This window comes from Neophocaena asiaeorientalis, unplaced genomic scaffold (genome assembly GCF_003031525.2).
Source record: "Neophocaena asiaeorientalis asiaeorientalis breed wild unplaced genomic scaffold, Neophocaena_asiaeorientalis_V1.1 scaffold379, whole genome shotgun sequence".
NCBI lineage: Eukaryota > Metazoa > Chordata > Mammalia > Artiodactyla > Phocoenidae > Neophocaena > Neophocaena asiaeorientalis.
Window position 1 is genome coordinate 1,928,643 of NW_020172145.1, and position 5,459 is coordinate 1,934,101.

At 38.4% G+C, this 5,459-nt stretch overlaps 1 pseudogene; it reads right to left on the reverse strand.

The window, feature by feature from the left end:
- Positions 1-1,358: 1,358 nt before the first annotated feature.
- Positions 1,359-2,051, reverse strand: LOC112405958 (BTB/POZ domain-containing adapter for CUL3-mediated RhoA degradation protein 3 pseudogene; annotated as a pseudogene).
- Between the last annotated feature and the right edge of the window lie 3,408 nt (positions 2,052-5,459).

Sequence of the window (5,459 nt, forward strand, 5' to 3'; positions counted from 1 at the left end):
TGTCTGGCCGCCAAGAAACCTTTTTCCAGCCTGGCCATTCTATTAATATGTAAAATGCAGTTAATGTCTCAGGGTTTAAAGAACCAGTTTCAGTCTGTATTCTTTGCTCTATAATCTTCTACTTGACAGTGTTTGCAGCATTTGTCACACTAAATACCAACAGTGGGCATTCAGTAATTACTTGTTAGTTATGATAAATAAAACAAGCAAGATTTATCTTCAGGGAAATAAGCAATACTTCATGTAGTATGAAGAGAAGATGTACTACAGTAATCTAATCTGTAAACTCTATTTCAAGGACCCAGAGGCTGAATTTACTGAATTACCAAAGGCTGAGATAAGATAGGCAAGATTCCCCAGTATTATTGTGAACCGTACCCCTTGGAGGTGTGGAAGGCCATGCCTGGGGACAAATTTCATCTGTAAGCAACTGGCTTTTGGTAAGTACAGCTTAATGGAGACAAAGGCTGAAAAATAAGAATACAAGTCCTGTGATACAGCAGTTTGAGAGTCTCAAACTCAGATTTAATTCCTGGAATGGATTTTGTTCCTGGAATGGGAAAGCAATCAGAAAATGCAAGAGTCACGAAAGGAACCATTAGCAGAGCTGAACAGTCACTCAAACCTTACATCTTGGGAACCCTAATGCCATCATAAAAGCCAAACTCCCAACTGGACATGTGGGAGTCTCTGCAAAAATCAGACCGAGAATTAATCAAGGCCACAAATGGCTTTCACCTTAAACAATGCTATGCCTCAAAAGCAACACTAGGAACAGAGTTTTAGGAGTACAGGGCTCTTCTGCTTACACATCACTGATATGAGATGCAGCTATTTATCAAGAAGCCCAAATTCAAAACCACACAGTGGAAGAACTTTTGCCAAAACAATAAGATATTGCATAGTCGTAGAAGCATAGGTTCCAAAAGCTAGTTTGTTGGGGCTTGAAAGCTGTGAAACTATTTTGGATTTTTTAATGGCTCCTTAGTTAAGAACGAACAGATAGTTCCAAAAGGTAGTAAACACCATCAACAAAATACTGCACAGAAAAGGTCTTATGTACAGCTTACATCCATTCACACTTTTTCCTCTGAAAACTGGAATACCCTGGCTCCAAGTATTCTCACTTGAAAAAAGAGAACTCAGATGGACTTATACATCAATGGGGAGATGCATTCACCTTGGGTAAAGACAGAACTAAAAGAAAAGTTTTATCAAGCAAACAAGGAAACTAGTAATATGGCTCATTTTAAAAGATGACTTCTAGACTCAGTGGAAAGGAAAGGTGCCCAGGAGCCTGCCAGGAGCACAGCAGGGTGGCTGGGCAGTAGGGAGTACAGCTCAGTTCTGCTGCCAGTTCAGTGGTGGTGTCTAGCCCGGCAGCCAGGTGCGTGATGTAAATACAAGCTACCCCCGTTCTCATCCTCCTCCAGATGGTGGAGTCTTTGGCTGCCCCACCTGTGGACTCTAGGAGTGCATAATTAAATTCCTGGCTATCCTAGACTTCAATGGGCAAAGTATTCAGTCTCTCTTCATAAGTCCAGGCTTAAGGGAATTCTACTTTGGTCTGTTTCTTCACAGTGGTGTAGAGGATGAACATATAACAAAACCAGCATCTTGTAGCCTTGATCCTAAAAGGATTAAGAGCAAAGTTTGTCCTCAGTAACATCTTTTATGAATAGGACCTTCCACCAAAGCTCAGGGACAGGTTGTCAAAACAATTGAGGTTTTCAACAAAGTGTTGTCAGATATGCTGGTATGTGAATAGTCGTTGCTACTTCTGTTATACAGAAATTATACAACGAGCTTATTTGAAGTTGCTGTAAGTTTTCCTTCTTCTTTGGAAGCGGTGATATCAGAACCTTTGCAGCGAGGCTCGTTTTGTTTCATAGGCCTGCCTGGCACTTGTCTGTGAGGCCCTGAACCTTGGCCTCTGTCAACAGCTTCTCCATTTCCTCGTGGCTCTCAGGCAATGAGACTGCTGCATCATAAAGGCAGTTGAGTATCTTACGTAAGTGATTCCTGCATTGTTTATTTGCATTATAGAACATATTTCTTTTAGTGTCAAAGTATAATCCATATCTAATAGTGAATAGTATTTTTGCAAACTGTGCAAAAACAAACCCATCGATGAGTTCATTAGTCTTAAATAACTAGGTAACTGGTGTTTTAGATGCTCTGTGTCGTGTAAAAATCCTTGGTGACTTGTTAAATACATGTTTAAAATGTTTTAATCACATCAGTAAAAAGTTGCTTGGTGTTTTTGTATGAATGGAGAACAGATTTTTTTGTTATTTTACACTATTTTAAATAACGAAATATCTGACACGTTTTCAGAAGTAAATTAGATTTAAATAATAAAGGAAGCTTATTGTTTAAGCTGTTTTCTCCTCAGAATATACAGTAGGTCAGCGTGGGCTACAAAACAAGGAGCTGTGTAACACAGTTCTCCAGGGAAGTGGGTTTAATGACCTAAATAATAACAAATGGTAATTAGCATACTAGCCATCTGTGGATAAATACATGCTTTTGAAGTGCTTAAGGGCACTAGAGCAGCCTGTTCACTTAACTAGTTTAAAGATTCCCTCCCAAAGCCTTGTTTGTACCACTAATTTATACCCTATATGGAAAAAGGAAGAATTTCAGATATAAAGATAACATGATTTTAGGCCACACATTTCACAGAGTGGATCCTAAACCCATGGATTACCATAATGGAAATAGGAAAATTTAAAAGAATGAAAAATAAAGCTGAATAATTTGGACTCCAAAGTAGAATATGGCTGTTCTCTGCAAACAGATCCCTTGGAGCTTGTTGAGCTTTCTGGATAAGGAAATTACATGCAGTACGTTTTATTTACTTGGGCATGGCAGTACCTAGGGGGGCACGCATTTTCATATTTTCTCCTAATGTATTGAACTATATGCTTTGTAGCAGACCTCAGAGAGCTGGCAGAGCGGAAAGCCAAGGTTAGTTGTACAATCCTTTTTGTGACAGCAACACAGTGTGAAAAGACATCTGTGTTGACATTGCCAAGTGTGTGCTACATGATCAAACCCTTCATAGTTAAGCTTACTCCCAGAAGACATAGATTTCTCAACACAATAAGTAGCCAGGTGCCCACAAACCCTGAGATCCTAAAAATTCTGGCCAAGTTGATTTAATTCTGTGGTCTCCTGCTGAAAATTGTGTTGATTCACATTCGTGGCATGATGACGGGGGACTGGAGGAGGGGAGGGCATCGGGGTGAATAGGGCTTGATGTGTTTGCTCTCCAATCAGTGTCACTCAATCAGCGTGCGTAACAATTAGCATCTTACTAGGGTGTTTGCTTTCTTCTCTTTTCGTACTGCATAATTTGGTACTTTATTATATCACCTCATGTTCTTTAGCTGCTTCATGTAGCATTCATTTGGAAGTCACTTCTCAGAAAAACTGAAAAAGAAAACTCTAGCCGAGAAGAGGAAGTTATCTATGGAAAAGCCAAGTCCTCATTCATAGCTACTCACATTCTAACTTTACGCAAAAATCTATCAAGTCCGCTTTGTCTGTCTGTACCAGGTTAGAAGCAGCAAAACGGAAGAACCCATAATGTGTTACATAAGGCGAGTGGAAAAGGCATGTTGAGAGTAGCAAATAATAACAGCCAACAGGGTAGGAAGAGATAAATAAGCTATACAACTTGGGTAGCAAAACTTTATAGGCAAACATTTTCTCAGGTTGCATTCTTAAGAAACGGATCCTTAAATAATGATTCAAGTGCAAGAAATTATGAAGAAAAGAGCAAAGAAAAGAGGAAGCAAGACAGGAAGGGTAAAAAACGGAGAAAAGGTGTAACTGCACCTAAAATTCCAGCCTCAGCCTCACCCCACGAGAAGCTACGTAGAACACATTGCACCTCAGCGTCTGGCCTATCTCGAGGCCAAAAACCTTGGCTTTTTTGTTTCTTATTAGTCATTTACTGGTCTAGGGCCATGAGGGCTGGATGGCATAAGGGGGAATTATCCTGTGTTCCAGCAGACAGCACACAGAAGCAGCAGGATGGGCTCACAGCACCAGTAAAAGGGGGTCTGGTTAGGTCATCAGTTACATCCATCTCCATATGCCTGAGGCATTTAATGTCTCTACCAATCATTGAGGTCAAGAATTGTTCCTTGTTCAATATCAAAATCAGAGGTCTACGTGCAATAAAAATCATTTAGTTTCATAATGAGGAGGCTGAGTTAATTTAACTCAATAAATGCTCACCCCTACTTCTGGGGTCAAAATAACAAAGGATGTACAGTAGAAAGACCATAGGATTCATGAATTACAGGTTCAAGTCCTTCTCTACTGCCACTGGATACCTATATGATCTTAATGTCTGTCCTTAGTTTACTTTGTTGATATGAATGGCTTCTTTATACCCCAATTCAACAAATCCCATACATCCCTCTAAAAAAAAAAAAAAACCCACAATCAAGTGTCAAAGTGAGAGAGCAGTTGAAAAGTCCTGCTGCCAAACAGAAAATACTAAATAAATATCAACTAAAAACAAAAACATAAATAGATTCAGCCAAGATTACATTTGGCTGTTAATGACAAAGACCCTGATGTGGTAAAGGGCCATTTATCAAGAGCCTAATGTATTTTCAGACACAATATTATATGTTTTCTTAAATTTCTGAGATTATCCATAAACATATCAAGTTGCGAGCTTATAATGTAGTCATTTTTTTCTAATAGTTTAACTATGTATACAATTAACATGAGTGATTGTTATTTCGATTGTCTGTATACTTAAAATGTGTCAGTACTTAGAGTTTATAATTTTCCAGAGAAGAGTAAATAAATCCAGTTAAGGTATACTTTATAAATGTTTTAGTTTTAGGGTTCCATTTAAAAATTGGGGGGTGGGTTCTAGGGAGTTGTGTAGAAAAAAACCTTCCTTTTCTAATGTATTTGTCAGCATTTTTAGAAAGATCCATATTTAGATTTTTGAAGGCAATCCTGTATCTGCATACAGACAGCTGAAATGACAATTTTAAAACAACAAACCCTAATCCCTAGTGACTGTACATCTGTGTCACGAAACAATCACATAATCTGGCATGATTAAAAGGTTTGCTGATCAGAGCTCTACAGCTGAGAGCCAAATACGGCAAAGTATGATCTAGTTTTCTCCTTCACAAATGCAAATAAAGACTGGCACACAGACCAGAGAAAGCAGTTGTTCTTACACAATTTAGGTCCATACAATTTTGGTTGAAGAAAACGTCCAGTAGCAATAATTTCTTTGAAAATTCAAGTTTTCAGGCATACACCATTAAGGCAAAGTTTCCGATTTTATAAATATGTGCTCAAAATGAAAACACAGGATGTCATGTTTTACATAACCTGGAAAAATACTTTAAACACCGTTATCCTCTACGTCAAATTAATAATGAAAGTCTACATGAAATTAGAAAAAAAATGATGAC